Below are 23,373 nucleotides of genomic sequence, written 5' to 3'. Positions count from 1 at the left end.
AGACAGAGGAGGCAATATTCATGTGGCTCACGTCTTCTCCATTTGTCATGCCCCCTTGGACATCTGCCAGTTCCTCTGTTCGGAACAGCCCTGAACCTGAGATTGCCTCATTAAGCCAAACAGTGATAGTCCTTTCATCAGTCCCACAATGCCTTTAGCCTTTATTTGCACATTCCCAGCAAGAAGACAGTAGCAACAGCCAGGACGCCCAGAAGGAGAGAAACTCTGCAAGAAGTAAAGACACTGCAAGGGCACGAGAGGAGGTTTAAGTGTCATTTTAAGCATTTTTGAAAAGCTGCTTAAAACAGGAACACATACAGAAACACACAATAAGATTAAATCCACACAAGCACATATCAGTCTACATTCTTTCACCAGGATTCACGTTCCAACAATACAATCTCTGCACACTTATCAAGAAATTGGAGGAATCACATGAAAAGTCCACTAACACGCTTTATCTATTCCATTTAGGCAAACGATGCTAGGAATGGGAGGGAGGCCTCACACACTGGAGAGGCATCTCAATGATGCCAAATATCCTCCATGGCATTCCATCATTGATTCCTCTACTATCGCACTATGGCATTACTCTTCATCAATAAATAAACTGGAGTAGCAACGTACACAAAATCACCTCAGCACAGGTCAGTGCCTTGGATCCTGTGGTAAGCAACTTGCCCAAAGTATTTTCATCATCGACAAGGCTCAGCCAGAAGTGTGATAGAATATTCTCCACTTGCCTGGATGAATACAGTTCCAACAACCTTCCAGAAGCTCAAAACCATGCAATTCATAGCAACCAACTTGATAGCCACCTCATCCAGAGCCATTCACTCACTTCACGTAATGCACAGCAGCAGCAGTCAGTACTATCTACAAGATGCACTGCAGCATCTCACAAGACTCCTTAGACAGCCTCTTCCAAACCTATCACCTCTACCACATCGAAGGACAACGGCAGCAAGCGCATGGGGACACCACCATTGACTTCCGAGACAGACACCATCCTGAAGAGAAGTTCATCACCCTTCCCTTACTGTTGCTGGGTCAGGATCGCAGAACTTCCTCCATAACAGCATTGTGAGTATACCTACACTTCATGGATTATAGTTATTCAAGGAGGCAGCTCATCCCAGATTCACAAGGTCACCCTCATTCCTCCAAATATTAAAGAAATAGGACTCAACTATACTGACTCTGAGACAATGTGTAAAATTTGACTATCCCATGTTCTAAAATATCTTACTGATGAAATATCTGAACTTTAGCAGTGCATAACCTTCTCAGTTAAATTTCTTTATCGATTATTAGAGAATGTCTCTTTGGTTTCCCGTTCCCTCCCCTCTCTCTTCCCCTTTTTCCTCTTCCTGCCCCCTTCCCACACTCAGTCCACAATAGAGACCCATATCAGAATCAGGTTTATCATCACTCACGATGTAATGGAATTATTTTCCTGGCAGCAGTACTGTGCAATACATAAAATCACTAAAGTACTCTGTAAACGTCTTCCACGCCCTAGCTATACACACGTGCCTAAGGCTTTTGCACAATAGTGTGTACACTTTGATAATACATTTACTTTGAACTTTGAACATGAAGTTTCTTAATTGTCCTTATTCTATCTGTATATTGTCAAAGACAGATGGGAGTAGAAGCTGTCCTTGAACCTTGTGGCACATGCTCTTGGGCTTTTGCATTTCCTACTGGATGGGAGAGGGGATAAGAAAGGATGTGGGAGAGGTCTTTGGTCTGCTTGCTGCTCTACTGAGGCAGTGAGAAGCGTAGACAGAGTCCATATTGGTGAAGTTGAATTTGGTGCTGTATTCATAACACCCTGCATTTTCCTGCAAGATGATAATGAGGTAGATTGTGAGGTCATGGCCGGTTTGTTGTCATACAAGAGGCTGGTTTCCATGGTGTGCTGAGCCATTTCCACAACACTCTTTATTTTCTTGTTGAGGTCACGAGCGAGATCATAATGAGGTAGATTGTGAGGTCATGAGTCCATCTGTTAACTGCAAAGTTGGCGAAGACCATCGCAGAGGTCTCTTTCTCCCTGGAATATCATTTGCAGTTCTTAAGTATTCCTTCGGGTCAGGCATGCAGCTTCATGTCTCACGGATGCTTCCTGTGCTGGTGGTTCTCGGACTGTCGGCCGGCGGGGCTGCCATTGCCTTCAGCTGGTGGGCCTGCCAGAAGTTCATCAGGAAGGGCCCCCAATCTGGGGCAGCCGATCCTAGAACTAGCACCAACCAGCTAGAAGATTGTGGTGAGGATGAAGGAAAGGAGCAAGGAGCTAGGCCCCAGGAACTGGCAGTTAGAAGGCTAAGGTCCGAGCCAGCTGTCGGGCACTTACTTCATGGGGCAGCTCGTCCAAAGAGGAAGCCAGTGGCTGAACAATGGTTTACTGGGAATGGGAGAGTGAAAAACAGAAAGGAGAGCCAAGCAACCATCGAGCATGAGCAGGAATGGAATGACGAAGAGAGACTGCGCGCTGAGCTGGATGTCACCAGATATGTTCAGCTGAGTGGGGGAATGAAGTCGGAGGGTGAGAGACCAGAAAGTCAGCAAAAGGGGTCTGTGGGGAAGAGATCAGCCAAGGAGAAGGAGCAATCAACGAGATCACGACAAAAAAGAGGACAGCAATGTGTAGGTCGCAATGCCAACAGAGATGGGCAAAGAAGTAGACAGGAGCAAGGCAGACTGGTTCCCAGAGTAAGAGAGGTGGTGTCTGAAGATGGGGAAAAGAAATCAACAAGTTGGAAAGAGGAGTCCCTGGATCTGGTAAAAAACACAGAAGTCTGGAATCCTAATTCTGGTGGAGCAGAGGAAGGTAAAAGTAGTAGTATAAATAGATCTGTCCATGTGTGTATGAGAGAGAGAGTCTGAGAGATTAAATGTATAGGCAAATTGTGTAACCTATTTTAATATAAAATACAGTCAGTGGTTTCTTGTCGCCACTGAGTGTATGTTCAAAGTCTTCTGCAACTGTAGTGCACTCACTTCATGTTGTGCAGTTAGAGATGTACTCCACATTGTAACATGTGATTTTCTGAGTGTCTTCTGCCTTCCTGTCAGTTTGAACTGGCCATTCTCCTCTGATATCTTTCGATTTTTGCCCACAGAACTGTTGTTCACTGGATAGTTGCTTTGTTGTGCTTGAAAATCCCAAGGGATCAGCAGCTTTTGAGATAATCAAACCACCCCTTCTGGCACCAACAATCAATTAATGGTCAAACTTGCTCAGATCACATTCCTTCCCCATTTGGATGTTTGGTCCGAACAAAACTGAACCTCTTGGCCATGTCTGCATGCTCTTATACACTGATTTGCTGCCATCTAGTTGGTTGATTCTATATTTGCATTAATAGCAGTTGTACAAAGTGTCAGATGGTTTTTGTTGTAGATTTAATATTTGAGTAATATTATAATTATATTGTTGGATAAGCATTCTTTGTTCATTGAAGTAATTCATTATGGGTTATATATGTAAATGTGGATTATATATGTCACCACACTGCCCATGATATGTGCACACCTTGCTTAAAATAAAGTCAAAGTGAGACTCCTGTGACTTCATTTGATTTAGCTTAATGTTTTGAAGTCGCAAAAAGCTTGAGTCTAGAAGAATGAGGGGGGATCTCATTGAAACCTATCGAATGTTGAAAGGCTAGATAGAGTGGACGTGGACAGGATATTTCCAATAGTGGGAGAGCCCAAGACCAGAGAGGAGAGCCTCAGAGTAGAAGGGCAGACCTGTAGAACAGAGGAGGAATTTCTTCAGCCAGAAGATGGTGAATCTGTGGCATACTCTGCCACAGATGGCTATGGAGGCCAAATAATTGGGTATATTTGAAGCAAAGGTTGATAGTTTTTTGATTAGTAAGTGCTTCAAAGCTTAGAGCAATAAGGTAAAAGAATCGGGTTGAGAAGTATAATAAATCAGCCATGATGGATTGGTGGAGCAGACTTGATGGCCAAGTCCTGCGACTATATATTGTGCTGAATTGACTTTGTGGACCCTAAATGGAAATCAGTTGTTGTATTTGTTTATAACACAATCATTACTATGTTTCAAAACATCACGTGCAGAATATTGGAGGAACTCGGCAGGACAGTCAGCATCTATGGAGAGGAATAAAGAGTTGATATCTCATGTTGACATGTGGTCAATGTTTACAGATCTCTTGCAGGATGTTAGGGATAAATTTGTCCCGGTGAGGAAGATAAAGAACGGTAGGCTGAAGGAACCATGAGTGACAAGTGAGGTGGAAAATCGAGTCAGGTGGAAGAAGGCAGCATACATGAGGTTGAGGAAGCAAGGATCAGATGGGTCTATTGAGGAATATAGGGAAGCAAGAAAGGAGCTTAAGAAGGGGCTGAGAAGAGCAAGAAGGGGGCATGAGAAGGCCTTGGCGAGTAGGGTAAAGGAAAACCCCAAGGCATTCTTCAATTATGTGAAGAACAAAAGGATGACAGGAGTGAAGGTAGGACCGATTAGAGATAAAGGTGGGAAGATGTGCCTGGAGGATGTGGAGGTGAGCAAGGTCCTCAATGAATACTTCTCTTCGGTATTCAATGAGAGTTCCAATGAGAGGGAACTTGATGATGGTGAGGACAATATGAGTGAGGTTGATTTTCTGGAGCACCTTGATATTAAGGGAGAGGAGGTGTTGGAGTTGTTAAAATACATTAGGACGGATAAGTCCCCAGGGCCTGACGGAATATTCCCCAGGCTGCTCCATGAGGCAAGGGAAGAGATTGTTGAGCCTCTGGCTAGGATCTTTATGTCCTCGTTGTCCACGGGAATGGTACTGGAGGATTGGAGGGAGGCGAATGTTGTCCCTTTGTTCAAAAAAGGTAGTAGGGATAGTCGGGGTAATTATAGACCAATGAGCCTTACGTCTGTGGTGGGAAAGCTATTGGAAAAGGTTCTTAGAGATAGGATCTGTGGGCATTTAGAGAATCATGGTCTGATCAGGGACAGTCAACATGGCTTTGTGAAGGGCAGATCGTGTCTAACAAGCCTGATAGAGTTCCTTGAGGAGGTGACCAGGCATATAGATGAGGATTGTGCAGTGGATGTGATCTATATGGATTTTTTAGTAAGGCATTTGACAAGGTTCCACACGGTAGGCTTATTCAGAAAGTCAGAAGGCATGGGATCCAGGAAAATTTGGCCAGGTGGATTCAGAATTGGCTCGCCTGCAGAAGGCAGACGGTCGTGGTGGAGGGAGTACATTCAGATTGGAGGATTGTGACTACAAGGATCTGTTCTGGGACCTCTACTTTTCGAAATTTTTATTAACATCCTGGATATAGGGGTAGAAGGGTGGGTTGGCAAGTTTGCAGACGACAGAAAGGTCGGTGGTGTTGTAGATAGTGTAGACGATTGTCGAAGATTGCAGAGAGACATTGATAGGATGCAGAAGTGGGCTGAGAAGTGGCAGATGGAGTTCAACCTGGAGAAGTGTGAGGTGGTACACTTTGGAAGGACAAACTCCAAGGCAGAGTACAAAGTAAATGGCAGAATACTTGGTAGTGTGGAGGAGCAGAGGGATCTGGGGGTACATGTCCACAGACACCTGAAAGTTGCCTCACAGGTGGATAGGGTAGTTAAGAAAGCTTATGGGGTGTTAGCTTTCATAAGTCGAGGGATAGGATTTAAGAGTCGCGATGTAATGATGCAGCTCTATAAAACACTGGTTAGGCCACACTGTGTCCTGTTCTGGTCGCCTCACTATAGGAAGGATGTGGAAGCATTGGAAAGGGTACAGAGGAGATTCACCAGGATGCTGCCTGGTTTAGAGAGTATGCATTATGATCAGAGATTAAGGGAGCTGGGGCTTTACTCTTTGCAGAGAAGGAGGATGAGAGGAGACATGATAGAAGTGTACAAGATAATAAGAGGAATAGATAGAGTGGATAGCCAGCGCCTCTTCCCCAGGGCACCCCTGCTCAATACAAGAGGACATGGCTTTAAGGTAAGTGGTGGGAAGTTCAAGGGGGATATTAGAGGAAGGTTTTTTACTCAGAGAGTGGTTGGTGCGTGGAATACACTGCCTGAGTCAGTGGTGGAGGCAGATACACTAGGGAAGTTTAAGAGACTACTAGACAGGTATATGGAGGAATTTAAGGTGGGAGTTTATATGGGAGGCAGGGTCTGAGGGTCGGCACAACATTGTGGGCCAAAGGGCCTGTACTGTGCTGTACTGTTCTATGCCCACCCCATCCAATTCCCCTTCACTGCCCCCGCCCTGCATCCTCTATTTTTCAGCCTGATGTATCCTCTGTTTTCCTCAGAAGGCATCATGGATGATGAAGATATCAAGGCTATGCTCAGAGGATGCTCCATGCTGAAGATCAAGTCTAGCTTATGGATTAAGCCCCGGTTTTACAAGCTCCTGGTGGACTGTAACACAGTTTGGTACAATTCACAAAAGATCCTGAGGACAGCCAGAAGCAAAATCTGTGAGTTTGTACAGGTGTTGGAGGAATGGTGGGACAGGGACTGTGTTTAAAGGAAGTCCAACAATGCAAGTGATTACTCCTGGTACGGAACCATGCTGATACCAGTAGAGTTGCTGCTTCAAGGCACCAGTGACCTGCTTTCTATCTTTTAGTTATTTTATTTATGTTATTTTATTTAGAGATACAATGGGGACAGGCCCTTCCAGCACAGTGAGTTGCATTGTCCAGCAACCCACCCATTTAACGCTTGTCTAATCACGGAACAATTTACAAAGAGAAATTAACTTACTAACCAGTACATCTTTTGACTGTGGTAGAAACCAGAGCATCCAGAGGAAATCCACGCACTCACGGAAGAATGCCTTACAGATAGCATGGGAATTGAACTCCAAACAGTGACCTTCCAAGCTGTAATAATGTCGCTCTAACCACTGTGCTACTCTGACGTTCGATCTGTCTGTGTGGAGTTTGCACCTTGTCCCTATCACCATTTGTATCTTGACCTGGAAGTTTCCATTTCCTCACATTTATTATTGTCACGGGACGAGGTACTGTGAAAAGCTTTGTTTTGCAATAATCATTTTGCATTAAAATAGACTTCTTTTAAAAATTGTGTTCTTTCTTGAACAGATTGTATATAATTTTATTTTCTTATGAATAATGCTGAAAGTAAGTTTTTCACTGCACCTGTACGACAATATCAATGACTTTGACTTTGACAGATATGCATATTATTTAGAACCCAAGTATGTTGAAGTATTACAATAACAGAGTTCTGAATATACACTCAGAGGCCACTTTATTAGGTTACAATTGTACGTTAATACAAATGACTAATCAGCCAATCACGAGGCAGCAACTCAATGGATTAAAAACATGTAGACATGGTAAAGAGTTTCAGTTGCTGTTCAAACCAAACATCAGATTGGGGAAGAAATGTGATCTCAGTGACTTTGACAGTGGAATGATTTTTGGTGCCAGATGGTATGGTTTGAGTATCTCAGAATCTGCTGATCTTAAAGGTGGCGAGAAACCCAAAAAATAACATCCAGTGAACATCAGTTCTGTCGGAGAAACTACCTTGTTAATGAGGGAGATCAGAGGAGAATGGCCAGACTGGAAAGCTGACAGTCACTCAAATAATCACATGTCACAACAGTGAAGAGCATCTCTGAATGCACATGTTGAACCTTGACGTAGACAGGCAGAAGACAACAAACATACGGTCTGTGACCACTTTATTGCCATACAGGAGATACCTAATGGAGTGGCTACTGAGTGTATTTGTCACATGTACATCATAACATACAGTGAATACATTTTGCATCAAGTCAAGTCAGATGGATAGTGAGATCAAAAGTACATCTTTACTGGATGATGGGCCTTTGCAGGAACCTTATAGCAGTGGATTCAAAATTGTCCTTGAGTCTGTCCTCATATTCTGGAACTATTATATCTTCTGTCCAATGGGGAGGGACGGGGATCGGAGGAAGACAGAATGGCAGGTGGGAGGATTCCCTGATTATGTTGGTGACTTTAAAGTCTTGTAGCTTAATTGACCATTGTAAATTGCCCCTAGTGGGTAGGTGAGGGGTAGAATCTGGGGAGAGTTTAGGTGACTGTGTGGAAGAGGACAAGTAAGTTACTTGTGAAGAATAGGAATAGAAAGTATGCGTGTGAGGCTGGTGTTCTGTACTGGGAGTTGGATGTGGGATGTCCAGGAGACTCCCAGCCTCCCAGATGACCACATCTGTGCCAGATGTGTCAAGCTGCAGCTCCTTAAGGATCACGTTAGGAAATTGGAGATGCAGCTCAATGACCTTCGTCTGGTCAGGGAAAGTGAGGAGGTGATAGAGAGGAGCTCTCAGCAAGTAGTCACACGAAGGCCTCGGGAGACAGGTAAGTGGGTAACAGTCGGGAGAAGGAAGGGCAAGAGTCAGTGACTAGAGAGCACCCCTGTGGCTGTCCTCCTTAACAATAAGTGCTCCTGTTTGAGTGCTGTTGGGGGGGATGAGCTACCTGGGGGAATCAACAGTGGCCACACCCCTGCAACAGAATCTGGCCCTGTGGCTCAGAAGATTAGGGAAAGGAAGAGAATGGCAGTAGTGATAAGGGACTATATAGTTAGGGGGTCAGACAGGCAATTCTGTGGATGCAGAAAAGAAACACGGATAGTAGGTGTCAGGATCTGGGATGTTCCTGATCACGTCCACGATATCCTGAAGTGGGAAGGAGAACGTCCAGAGGTAGTGGTCCATATTGGCACCAATGACATAGGTAGGAAAAGGGAGGCGGTCCTGAAAACAGACTACAGGGAGTTAGGAAAGAAGCTGAGAAGCAGAACCAGAAAGGTAGTAATCTCAGGATTGCTGCCTGTGCCATGCAACAGTGAATAAAGGAATAGAGTGAGGTGGAGGTTAAATGCGGGGCTGAGGGATTGGAGCAGAGGGCAGGGATTCGGATTTCTTGACATTGGGAGCTCTTTTGGGGCAGGCGTGACCTGTACAATAAGGACGGGTTGTACTTGTATCCAAGGGGGACCAATATCTTGACAGGAAGGTTTGATTAGGCTATTGGGGAGAGTTTAAACTAGGATTGCTGGGATGTGGGAACTGAACTGAAGTGACGGAGGAAGGAGCGGTTGGCTTACAAATAGAGAAAGCTTGTAGACAGTGTGAGAGGGAGGATTGGCAGGTGGTAAAGAAGGGATGCGCTCAGACTGTTGGTTTGAGGTGTGTCTATTCTAATGCAAGGAGTATCATGAACAAAGTGGATCAGCTTAGAGCATGGATCAGTACTTGGAGCTATGATGTTGTAGCCATTACATACACATGGATGGCTCAGGGGCAAGAATGGCTACTTAAAGTGCCAGGCTTTCGATGTTTCAGAAAGAATGGGGAGGGAGGCACTGTTGATCAGAGATAGTGTCATGGCTGCAGAAAAGGAGGAAGTCATGGAGGGATTGTCTACTAAGTCTCTGTGGGTGGAAGATAGAAACAGGAAGTTTCTAAAAAAAAGTTTCTCCAAAACTTCCTCATCCTTCCAAATATGGAGGTGTCCAAAACTGTGGCAGTGGGACAAAAGCAGATCTTGAGCCTGGCGGTGTATGCTTTCAATTTTTTTGATTTTGATGGGAAATGGGAGAAGAGTGCATGTCTGGGGTGGAAGAGTCTTTGATTATGCTGTTGTTTTGATGTAAATGCAATCAATAAGCAGATCTCAATGAAGAGAAAACAGAGTTGAAATTTTAGTCCAAGGCACTTCAACAGGATTCATGAAGGATCTTGGCTTGAAATGTTGACTCTTTCCCTTTCAGAAAGGTTCAATTGGTCATTGTAAATTGTCCATCAGTAAGTTGTTGGGTGATGTGGCTCATTGGGCCGGAAGGATCTGTTCCGCACTATATTGCTAAATTGATATTTAAATAACAGTTTGTGTTTGTCGTTCTGGATTTCCAGCACCAGCAGAATCTCCTATGATTATGAATCTGTATCTGAATCCTTTGTTCTGATCTCTGCCTCTCTGTTACTCCCCCACCCCCTGACCCACTGCAGTCCTGATTGACAACATCCAGGAGGTGAGGCCGGGTCACCAGTCAGTCAGCATGCAGCTGTACGCCAACCAAATGTCCGTCAACTGCTGCTTTACCATCGTCTTTAAGCGCTGCAGGAGGAACTTGGACCTGGTGGCCCCTGATGCCAAGATGGCCTGGCACTGGATTAACGGACTCACCAAGCTCAAGGACAAAGACTTCGTCATGAAGAGACAGCACGTGCACCAGCATACTTCACAGTGTGTACAAAGGTGTTGTTCCCTTTGTCTTGTTTGAAAGCATCACTGTCTGCTTCCACTCCATGTAGAAGGTGAAACACAAGAGCCACATGGGAATTACCACCCATCTCAGTCAACGTCTCCTGATGGAACATTATAAAGCAGTGCCTGCCAGCCGTTTCCTGCTCATCAGCCACTTGTGACTTTTATTTACTTCTGTGCCCCCCAGACAACCTAATTCCCATTAGTTGCTTAAGATTTGTTTGGTATTATTCAAACACATTCAACCTTTATGTTTAATAGGTTATAGGTATTATTCTATGTGAAATATAATATAATAGGTGTATTTTAAAAATAAAGTTATTTGAAAACCCTGAAAAGAATACATTATTTATAATATGTATTTATCATTTTCTTTCAATCAGCAATGAAAAAACGCTCAAAATTATTAACTTGAGTATTTAGACTCTTCCTCAGTGTCGACAAAAGGATCGTGGATTAGAGGAGGAATGGAAACAGACTAGCCCCTATTGACATCAGTGTAGTTGAGAGGGTGAGCATTCCAATCTCCTCGGTGTACACATCATCAAGGATCTCACCAGGACTGTACATAGCAGCCATGTGGTGAAAAAAGTATAACAGTGTCTCTTTCACCTCAGAGGGCTGAAGAAGTTTGGCATGAGTCTTCAAATCCTCAGCACTTTCTACAGGGTCACCATTGAGAGCATCCTGACTGGCTGTGTCATTGCCTGTGTCATGGAAATACTAACTAAGAACACCAGAGCAGCTAATAGTTTTGTTTTAAGAGTTTATTAACATGATATTACGGAGAGTCTGCAGCAGTCTCCACCACCACCAGAACTCTGATTTTTTTTGGTTATACAAAGCTCATATTTATACAGCAAGACAAACAACTTCACATAACTTTGTTTAGATCCCACAGTTAGCACAGGATCAATTGTTGAAAAGGTTTGTCAATTGTCTTCCAGCGCCAGTCTAACAGTCCCTCTTTATTCCATGTTATCAGGACTCATAATTTACCCCCAGACGCATCCTCTCTCCTGGTCCCAGGAGCTCAATATCCTGTTGATTTGAATTCCTGGCGCTGTGCTTATCATTCAAGGCTATTCTTGACTCGCATCAGCAGTCTAAGTCCAGATGCACGAGAATGGTCAAGTAGCCCATCATTCACTAGTTTTGACTATTTCCACCACAAATCCCTCCTTGTCGATCTTTCTGATTAACACTTAAATATTCGTAGTCCCTTCTTTCTGAAAAGAGGGCTCATAACCCACTGGATAAGGGTGCATTCTTAAACATTCCTCTTCATCTTAACTATCCCCTTCTTCCCCCTCTCCCACGATGTGAGATTGCGCATAGAGTAATGCTACCGTCTCTGCTGGCTTTGGCTTTGACCTTGGAGGGGCACAGACCCAAAAAATGCGTAGTTGTATGACACAATGAACTACCACCGCTAAGCAGATCAGGGCAATGAGCCCAAAAGGAGGGGCTGTAACCAGGAAACTGTTCCTTCTCCTAGCACTAATTTAACCCACCTAAAGAAATGCCAGCCTTCTGGAGGGGCTTGAGGGTTCAGTCTATGTATCTCATCTTGCAGTTGGCTCATATGTTCTGACACATGAGTCATAGCATCAGGTATGTAGGTGCAATATTCTTTCCCTACTAGTGCACAGACCCCTCCTTCCTTGACTAGTACATAGTCTAGGACCATTCTGTTCTGTAAGGTCATCATTTCCTGCTTCAGAATGGCAAATCCTTCTATAGTCTCACTGGCCAACTGGTCTAGACCACATCTGGAGTATAGTGTGCAGTTTTGGTCCCCTAATCTGAGGAAAGACATCCTTGCCATAGAGGGAGTACAAAGAAGGTTCACCAGATTGATTCCTGGGATGGCAGGACTTTCATATGAGGAAAGACTGGATGAACTGGGCTTGTACTCGTTGGAATTTAGAAGATTGAGGGGGGATCTGATTGAAATGTATAAAATCCTAAAGGGATAACAGGCTAGATGCAGGAAGATTGTTCCCGATGTTGGGGAAGTCCAGAACGAGGGGTCACAGTTTGAGGATAGAGGGGAAGCCTTTTAGGACCGAGATTAGGAAAAACTTCTTCACACAGAGAGTGGTGAATCTGTGGAATTCTCTGCCACAGGAAACAGTTGAGGCCAGTTCATTGGCTATATTTAAGAGGGAGTTAGATATGGCCCTTGTGGCTACGGGGATCAGGGGGTATGGAGGGAAGGCTGGGGTGCGGTTCTGAGTTGGATGATCAGCCATGATCATAATAAATGGCGGTGCAGGCTCGAAGGGCCGAATGGCCTACTCCTGCACCTATTTTCTATGCTTCTATGTTTCTATGTTTAAACCTATATTGTCTATTACAGGGGTAGGCAACGTTAAGCACAAATGATTTTCTAGCATGCGTTATTCATTAATTTGAGGAAAAACATATCTAGGTGTATTTAAATGGATAATTCCCATATTTCAAGTTTTTTATGGCATTTATCTGGCCCACTGTCCGCTCATTAATACGCGATCCGGCCCACAGAGGCAAAAAGGTTGGCTCATCTGTGGGTATTATTTACTGTACCCCACCAGGGGAGCAATCCTGCCAAAAACTTATTCCCCGCAGAAATCCAAAGACCACGTCTAGTTCTTAAGCGTAGGTGGTCTGCATGAAAAACGTTGATTGGCGGGACTATAGTTGTAACAGAGGTAGACAATTTTACTAATAGCAGTAGCCAGCCCATTGCCTAGGGAGCCATGGATACATCACACAAGGAAATCCCTGACCAGTTTTTCTTAGGCCCTGGTTCTGAACACAAACGGAATCAACACAATTCCCAGCAGACTCGCTGCCAGAAATATTATAGGCTTGAGGAGAACTTCATAGAATGCATCCACGATGGCTTTCTTGAACAGCACGTTACTGAACCTGCAAGGGAACATGCTATCTTAGATCTGGTCCTGTGCAATGAGACAGATAAAATTAGTGATCTTGGAAAGAGTGATAGCAGTAAGATTGAATTTCTCATCAAATGGAGGGTGCAATAGTTCAGTCTAATTCCAGTATATTATACCTAAACAATGGAGGCTGCAAAGGGATGAGGGAGGATTTGACTAGTGTAGACTGGGAACACAGGCTATATGGTGGGACAGTTGAGGAACAGTTGAAGACTTTCAAAGAGATTTTTCACGATGCTCAACAAAAGTATATTCCAATTAAAAGCAAGGACAGGAAGGGTGGCTGCAGAGCTGGACCATCAAATCCCTTTAGGATTTTATACGTTTCAATCAGATCCCCCTTCAATCTTCTAAATTCCAACGAGTATAAGCCTAGTTCATCCAGTCTTTCATCATATGAAAGTCCTGCCATCCCAGGAATCAATCTGGTGAACCTTCTTTGTACTCCCTGTATGACAAGGATGTCTTTCCTCAGATTAGGGGACCAAAACTGCACACAATACTCCAGGTGTGGTCTCACCAAGGCCTTGTACAACTGCAGTACTACCTCCCTGCTCCTGTACTCGAATCCTCTTGCTATGAATGCCAGCATACCATTCGCCTTTTTCACCGTCTGCTGTACCTGCATGCCCACTGTCAATGACTGGTGTATAATGACACCCAGGTCTCGTTGCACCTCCCCTTTTCCTAATCGGCCACCATTCAGATAATAATCTGTTTTCCTGTTTTTGCCACCAAAGTGGATAACTTCACATTTATCCACATTAAATTGCATCTGCCATGAATTTGCCCACTCACCCAACCTATCCAAGTCACCCTGCATCCTCTTAGCATCCTCCACACAGTTAACACTGCCGCCCAGCTTCGTGCCATCCGCAAACTTGGAGATGCTGCATTTTATTCCCTCATCCAAGTCATTAATATATATTGTAAACAACTGGGGTCCCAGCACTGAGCCTTGCGGTACCCCACTAGTCACTGCCTGCCATTCTGAAAAGGTCCCGTTTATTCCCACTCTTTGCTTCCTGTCTGCCAACCAATTCTCTATGAATTTATTCTATGAGAAGACAGAATTCCTTGGAGAAGACTCTCACGTTAGGTAAAACAGGAGGTAAAAGAAGGAGAGGACGACAGAGGCTATGATGGATAGACAATATTATTCAGACAATGCATATGCCTTCGGGGATCTTAAAGAGACCATTTCCAACAAGAAGGCTTGGTGTGCAGGAGTCCATGAGGTCACGAAGAGTTGGACTCGACTTAACGACTGAACAACAAGGGGAATCAACGTCCCAATTTGGGTGGCCATCCCCATTTCGGGTGGCGTCCACCCAGTGCTGGATTAGTCTCAAATTAAAACCTCCCCCATACGGCCAATCCCCATGTCACCACCCATACAAATCACTGCTGAGTGTTATGGCATAACAACATATCTGCCAGGGATCCAGGCGGGACTTGGAGTTTTCCTATTTGCTGGCAGTGCCGTTTTATCTTTTTGGCGGTCTTTTTTCCTACCTGCAGTTGAGTGTTCAAAGCCTTCGTCTTACCTCCGGAACTCCTTGGTTTATTAGCAGGATCAGCGCTAGCCGATCGACTGCTGGCATTTCCCATTTTTCCTGTTTAGGATATTAATTTCAGTTAAAACAGCACAACGTTTCTTTATACACATTATGTACACAATGAGCGCTCACTAAATCTCCATCTATGAACCTCGAAGTCACCTCCAACCTTTCTATTCTATACATTTCCTTCTCTTTTTTTTCCTTTCTTTTAATTTTGTGTGGGCACATGGCCAAGTGGTTAAGGCATTTGTCTAGTGATCTCAAGGTCGCTAGTTCGAGCCTCAGCTGTGGCAGCGTGCTTGTGTCTTTGAGCAAGGCACTTAACCACACATTGCTCTAGTGTCTGTGCGAGGAGTGGCGCCCCACACAGACTTCCAATCTGTGACTTGTAGGGCATGAAAATGCCCGACGCAGGCCTCTCATGGTCTGAGTTGACATTCCCTCCCTCCTTAATTTTGTAGCCTTAGCTTGTTTTCTTCTCAAGTTTTCTTCCAGCCTCAGTTGTGCGGGTGTTTTGGCTTACTCTGAGTCACTGGCCGGACACTAGGGTACTGACTACCTTCCCTTCTCCCAGGGAGGTCTCTGGCAACTACCCCCCTTTCAGCTAGAGCAGTTCCAAAGTAATTCGCACCCTACCCCTCTTTCAGCTAGGGCAGTCCCCTATTTAACGCGGCCCTCTTTGTAAGCCTTTCTTCAGATCTCGCCGCACGGAGATCCCATCCTTGTCACCAGATTCTGCCATGGAAACACTAACTACGAACACCAGAGTGACTTTGAGTTTTGTTTTAAGAGTTCATTAACATGACATCATGGAGAGTCTGCAGCAGTCTCCACAGCCACCAGAATTCTGATTTTTAGATAATTAAAGGCACCCGTTAGTCTTGCGAGACCATGGATCTGTGCCTGGAAAGTCTTCACTCTTGGAAATGGAAATGGAAATGGAAGACCAGCAGTTGCCCATGCTGCAAGTCTCCTCTCTCCACGCCATCTATGTTGTCCAAGGGAAGGGCATTAGGACCCATACAGCTTGGCACCAGTGTCGTCACAGAGCAATGTGTGATTAAGTGCCTTGCTCAAGGACACAACACGTTCCCTCGGCTGGGGCTCGAATTCACGACCTTCAGGTAGCTAGTCCAATGCCTTAACCACTTGGCCACATGCTCACACTTTTTTTGATAATGCAGTGCTCATATTCATACAGCAAGACAAACAACTTCACATAACTTTGCTCAACATCCCAGTACCTGATCAACTATTGAAAAGATATGTTAATTGTCTCTCAGCAGGAGTCTAACAGTCCTCTTTATTCCATTATTTGGACTCATAATTTACCTCCAGATGCATCCTCTCTCCTGGTTCCAGGGGCCTAGTACCTTATTTATTGGAGTTCCTTGTACTGTGCTTATCTTCCAAGGTTATTTTGGAGCTGCTCCAGAATGGTCAAGTATTCCATCATACACTAGCTTTAACCACTACCACCACAATCTCAAGAGAGTGAGTTTGTTGAATGCCTACCAGATGGTTTTTCATTGAGCCTACTAGGGGATCAGTTATAGAAACATAGAAACATAGAAAATAGGTGCAGGAGTAGGCCATTCGGCCCTTCGAGCCTGCACCGCCATTTATTATGATCATGGCTGATCATCCAACTCAGAACCCCGCCCCAGCCTTCCCTCCATACCCCCTGATCCCCGTAGCCACAAGGGCCATATCTAACTCCCTCTTAAATATAGCCAATGAACTGGCCTCAACTGTTTCCTGTGGCAGAAAATTCCACACATTCACCACTCTCTGTGTGAAGAAGTTTTTCCTAATCTCAGTCCTAAAAGGCTTCCCCTCTATCCTCAAACTGTGGCCCCTCGTTCTGGACTTCCCCAACATCAGGAACAATCTTCCTGCATCTAGCCTGTCCAATCCCTTTAGGATTTTATACGTTTCAATCAGATCCCCCCTCAATCTTCTAAATTCCAACGAGTACAAGCCCAGTTCATCCAGTCTTTCTTCATATGAAAGTCCTGCCATCCCAGGAATCAATCTGGTGAACCTTCTTTGTACTCCCTCTATGGCAAAGATGTCTTTCCTCAGATTAGGGGACCAAAACTGCACACAATACTCCAGGTGTGGTCTCACCAAGGCCTTGTACAACTGCAGTACTACCTCCCTGCTGCTGTACTCGAATCCTCTCGCTATAAATGCCAGCATACCATTCGCCTTTTTCACCACCTGCTGTACCTGCATGCCCACTTTCAATGACTGGTGTATAATGACACCCAGGTCTCGTTGCACCTCCCCTTTTCCTAATCGGCCACCATTCAGAAAATAATCTGTTTTCCTGTTTTTGCCACCAAAGTGGATAACTTCACACTTATCCACATTAAATTGCATCTGCCATGAATTTGCCCACTCACCCAACCTATCCAAGTCACTCTGCATCCTCTTAGCATCCTCCTCACAGCTAACACTGCCACCCAGCTTCGTGTCATCCGCAAACTTGGAGATGCTGCATTTAATTCCTTCATCCAAGTCATTAATATATATTGTAAACAACTGGGGTCCCAGCACTGAGCCTTGCGGTGCCCCACTAGTCACTGTCTGCCATTCTGAAAAGGTCCCATTTATTCCCACTCTTTGCTTCCTGTCTGCTAACCAATTATCCACCCACACCAATATCTTACCCCCAATACCGTGTGCTTTAAGTTTGCACACTAATCTCCTGTGAGGGACCTTGTCAAAAGCCTTCTGAAAATCCAAATATACCACATCCACTGGTTCTCCCCTATCCACTCTACTAGTTACATCCTCAAAAAATTCTGTGAGATTCGTCAGACATGATTTTCCTTTCACAAATCCATGCTGACTTTGTCCGATCATTTCACCGCTTTCCAAATGTGCTGTTATCACATCCTTGATAACTGACTCCAGCAGTTTCCCCACCACCGACGTTAGGCTAACCGGTCTATAATTCCCCGGTTTCTCTCTCCCTCCTTTTTTAAAAAGTGGAGTTACATTAGCCACCCTCCAATCCTCAGGAACTAGTCCAGAATCTAACGAGTTTTGAAAAATTATCACTAATGCATCCACTATTTCTTGGGCTACTTCCTTAAGCACCCTGGGATGCAGACCATCTGGCCCTGGGGATTTATCTGCCTTCAATCCTTTCAATTTACCTAACACCACTTCCCTACCAACATGTATTTCGCTCAGTTCCTCCATCTTACTGGACCCTCCGTCCCCTACTATTTCTGGAAGATTATTTATGTCCTCCTTAGTGAAGACAGAACCAAAGTAATTATTCAATTGGTCTGCCATGTCCTTGCTTCCCATAATCAATTAACCTGTTTCTGTCTGCAGGGGACCTACATTTGTCTTTACCAGTCTTTTCTTTTTTACATATCTATAAAAGCTTTTACAGTCCGTTTTTATGTTCCCTGCCAGTTTTCTCTCATAATCTTTTTTCCCCTTCCTAATTAAGCCCTTTGTCCTCCTCTGCTGAACTCTGAATTTCTCCCAGTCCTCAGGTGAGCCACTTTCTCTGGCTAATTTGTATGCTTCTTCTTTGGAATTGATACTATCTCTAATTTCTCTTGTCAGCCACGGGTGCACAACCTTCCTTGAGTTATTCTTTTGCCAAACTGGGATGAACAATTGTTGTAGTTCATCCATGCAACCTTTAAATGCTTGCTATTGCATATCCACCATCAATCCTTTAAGTGTCATTTGCCAGTCTATCTTAGCTAATTCACGTCTCATACCTTCAAAGTTACCCCTCTTTAAGTTCAGAACCTTTGTTTCTGAATTAACTATGTCACTCTCCATCTTAATGAAGAATTCCACTATATTATGGTCACTCTTACCCAAGGGGCCTCTCACGACAAGATTGCTAATTAACCCTTCCTCATTGCTCAAAACCCAGTCCAGAATAGCCTGCTCTCTGGTTGGTTCCTTGACATGTTGGTTCAAAAAACCATCCCGCATTCATTCCAAGAAATCCTCTTCCTCAGCACCTTTACCAATTTGGTTCACCCAATCTACATGTAGATTGAAGTCACCCATTATAACTGCTGTTCCTTTATTGCACACATTTCTAATTTCCTGTTTAATACCATCTCCGACCTCACTACTACTGTTAGGTGGCCTGTACACAACTCCCACCAGTGTCTTCTGCCCCTTAGTGTTACGCAGCTCTACCCATATCGATTCCACATCTTCCCGGCTTATGTCCTTCCTTTCTATTGCGTTAATCTCTTCTTTAACCAGCAATGCCACATCACCTCCCCTTCCTTCATGTCTATCCCTCCTGAATATTGAATATCCCTGAACGTTGAGCTCCCATCCCTGGTCACCCTGGAGCCATGTCTCTGTGATCCCAACTATATCATAATCATTAATAACAATCTGCACTTTCAATTCATCCACCTTATTACGAATGCTCCTTGCATTGACACACAAAGCCTTCAGGCGCTCTTTTACAACTCTCTTAGCCCTTATATAATTATGCTGAAAAGTGGCCCTTTTTAATGCTTGCCCTGGATTTGTTGGCCTGCCACTTTTACTTTTCTCCTTAGTACTTTTAGCTTCTCCCCTCACTTTATACCCCTCTGTCTCTCTGCACTGGTTCCCATCCCCCTGTTGTGAACTATCCTCCTCACGCCTTGCCTCTTTAATTTGATTCCCACCCCCCAACCATTCTCGTTTAAAGTCACCTCAGTAGCCCCCGCTAATTTCCCTGCCAGGATATTTGTCCCCCTAGGATTCAAGTGTAACCCGTCCTTTTTGTACAGGTCACGCCTGCGCCAAAAGAGGTCCCAATGATCCAAAAACTTGAATCCCTGCCCCCTGCTCCAATCCCTCAGCCACGCATTTATCCTCCACCTCATCGCATTCCTACTCTCACTGTCGCGTGGCACAGGCAGTAATCCCGAGATGACTACCTTTGCGGTCCTTTTTCTCAACTCCCTTCCCAGCTCCCTATATTCTCCTTTCAGGACCTCATCCCTTTTCCTACCTATGTCATTGGTACCTATATGTACCACGACCTCTGGCTCCTCACCCTCCCACTTCAGGATATCTTGGACACGATCAGAAATATCCCGGACCCTGGCTCCAGGGAGGCAAACTACCATCCGGGTCTCTGGACTGCGTCCACAGAATCGCCTATCTGACCCCGTAACTATCGAGTCCCCTATCACAACTGCCCTCCTCTTCCTTGCCCTACCCTTCTGAGCTACAGGGCCAGACTCTGCCGGAGGCATGGCCACTGTCGCTTCCCCCGGGTAAGCTGTCCCTCCCAACAGTATCGGATTGGGTGTTGTGTAATGAACCAGAGGTAGGCAGCCAGTGATTGAGTTCAATTTGAAATTTAATAAGGAGAAAGTGAAGTCTGATGTAGCAATATTTTAGTGGAGTAAAGGAAATTACATTGGTATGAGAAAGGAGTTGGGCGAAGTAAACTGGAAGGCGATGCTGGCAGGGACGGCGGCAAAGCAATAATGGTGCGAGTTTCAGGGAGAAATGAGGGAGACGCAGGGGACAGGTGTGTAGCCCCCCCCCCCCGGCCCCTTACAGGTGTATTCCAAAAACAAAGACAGGGCCCACGACGGGCCCCACAATTCGGACGCGGCCACAATGACCCCACGGACAATGGAAACCGCATCCCAAGGGGGAGAGGGGAACAGACCCTCCACCTGCAGGGACGGCTTCTGGGTCAGTCGTGACTGGACCCGTATCACACCCGAGCCCCGGAAAAAGACCGCCCAGGCTGCACCCCGTCCGTCGGCGACGTTTGAAACGAACTTGAGTCCGGTAATTGTGCTGCCGGACTGTCTCAGACTAACAGGTCCTGAGAACAACACATGCAGTGGGAGTTCCGGCACCGTCCACGGGAGGGCGCTGGAGCTAGTTAGTCCTCCCGGCGCCGACACCTGCAGTGGGAGTTCCGGCACCGTCCACGGGAGGGCGCTGGAGCTAGTTAACCCACTCGACGCCGATGCGGCCCCATTGCCCCAGCCACAGGAACAGAGAAGACACCAGGTGAGCCCCTCCCCACCCATGAGCCCCTCGGAGAAGACGCAATCCAACCTAGGCGCAGGGGAGCCCCAGCTGGCCGCCCCCACGGCCTTCCCGACTCAAGACTCGGAGGAATCATCACCCCACCCCACCCCACACCACACCAGTGCGGATGGGCACACAGACAAGGGGAGCCAGTCCACGGGGACCGAGCAAGTCTTCCACCCCAGGGAACCACACAGCCCGAGAGTCGGAGGACATGGGACAAACAAGAGGACAGGTAACCCCTATTTGCAACAACCAGGAGGGTCAAATAACGAGGCATCCTCACTCTAAACAGAAAAATGTAACTTGGGAACTGAGGCCATTTAAACCTATACTAATTATAGGGGACTCTAACATTTCCAGGATCAAAAGATGCCCGAATAAGGATGTTCAATTGGACAGCTTTCCGGGAGCCAAATTCACCCATGCCACTGCTATCCTAACAAAGTTAGAACCACAACTAGAAACTAAGAAGGTTATCCTTTCCTTTGGAATAAACAACAGGTCACATCAACCAGCAACAGCGACTAAACAGCTTCAGCAACTATTAAGAATGGCCCATATTAGATTTCCCAATGCCAGTATCTGAGTGCCAGAGCTGAACTTTAGCCACTGTTTGACAAGCAACCCTGGGCCAACTAAATGAACTAAGAATTATATCCCTGCAATTCCGGCGAGGCAGTTTAAGGTAGACACAGACCACATCGATTGGACAGAGAGCACAGCCCTGACCACAGTCAAGAGGTGGATGCAGTCTTTAAGCTAGAGTGGAGACAAAGCCGAGAGAGGCAGGGTCCACCACTGGGAGAGACCATTGTGAACCTCTCCCGTACGTTCATCCCTACAGAAACCCAGCAAAAGGTTCTGAACAGGGGCCTCACTTTTGTACCGACTGCAAAGCTCCATAAGGAGCAGATTGAGGGAGACATGGATAAGTTCTATAGGAGATTGGTACTCGTCGACTTTGTTGGGGAGGCAGAAGGTAGAAAGACCCCTTTCACCCCTCCCTCAGACTGGATGCCCAAGAGGAGGTACAGGTCAGAAGCGGTCCTACAATTTGAGAGCACACTGGATGAGATAATGGAGAGGGAGAGAGAAGTACAGGATAAACCCAATCTAACTAGGAAGGAGAGAGCAGCCCTGAAGGAGTTGAGGGAAAATATGGATATTGTTATCAAACCAGCAGATAAAGGGAGCAGCATAGTTATCATGGACAAACAGCAATATCTATTTGAGGCACACAGACAATTAAACAACAGGGAACACTACACTAAACTAAAGGAACCCATATACTGGTAAACACACATAGAAATTAGGAACTTTCTGCGAGAACTAGAAAGGACTAGATACCTCAGGAAGAAGCAGGTGGAGTACCTGACAGGGATACAGCCACGAGCAAGAAAGTTCTATATCCTCCCCAAAATACACAAGAGCCCAGACTCATGGACTGTTCCAGGAGAAATACCACCCGGCAGGCCCATCGTGTCGGACTGCAGCAGTGAGTCATACAGGATAGCAGAATACATTGATGCCTTCCTTAACCCACTATCGCAGAAACACTCCAGTTACATCAAGGACACGTACCGCTTTGTCCGGATAGTCAATTCCATGTCAGTGCCCCCTGAGGCCATACTCTTCACCATGGACATTGAAAGCCTGTACACCAATATAGAAACCGATAGGGGTATAGAAGCAGTGAGGGATATCCTACAGAAGAACCCCCAGCTAGAGAGACCAGACGAGGCCTTGGTGGAACTCCTTCACCTCAGCCTGACTAAAAATGACTTTGAGTTCAATAATGAATTCTACTTACAAGTCGAGGGCACAGCGATGGGAAAGAAGTTTGCTCCAGCCAATGCCAATATATACATGGCAAAATGGGAGGAAACAGTTTATCCAAAGTGCCCCAAAAAACCCATGAGCCTCTATAGATACCTGGATGACATCTGGGGAGTGTGGACACACTCAGAGGTAGAATTGGAGGAATTTATTCAAATCCTAAACACTCATCATCCATCCATTAAGGTTAAGGCCGCAACAAATAGGGAGAAAATTGACTTCCTGGACACTACGGTATTTAAACGAGCACCAGAAATGGCAGCCAGAAACTAGCCACCAAAGTGTTCTTTAAAACCACAGACACACACCCTCCTGCACACCGGGAGCCACCATCCCAAACACACCTTCAGGGGCATTGTCAAAGGACAGCTGACCCGGTTTCACCGCATTTGCACCAGGGCAGAGGACTTCCACCAAGCCGCTACTATCCTCTTCTCTGCACTTAGACACAGGGGCTACAGCAGACGGAGACTCAGACACATCAAATCTGACTTTTTAAAAAGTAGCACAAATCCCCGACCACAGGTCAACACCACACGGAAACTACCCTTGATAACAGGATACAGTGGGATGGCAGTGAATATCCACAAGACAGTTAAAACACACTTTGAAGAACTAACAGCAGAAAGGGACACTGGGACAATACACCATAGTCTCAGCCTTCAAAAGGGGTAGAAACTTAAAAGACATAC

This window comes from Mobula birostris, chromosome 15, assembly GCF_030028105.1.
Source record: "Mobula birostris isolate sMobBir1 chromosome 15, sMobBir1.hap1, whole genome shotgun sequence".
In the NCBI taxonomy this organism is placed as follows: domain Eukaryota; kingdom Metazoa; phylum Chordata; class Chondrichthyes; order Myliobatiformes; family Myliobatidae; genus Mobula; species Mobula birostris.
Note: the sequence above shows the minus strand (reverse complement) of the source record.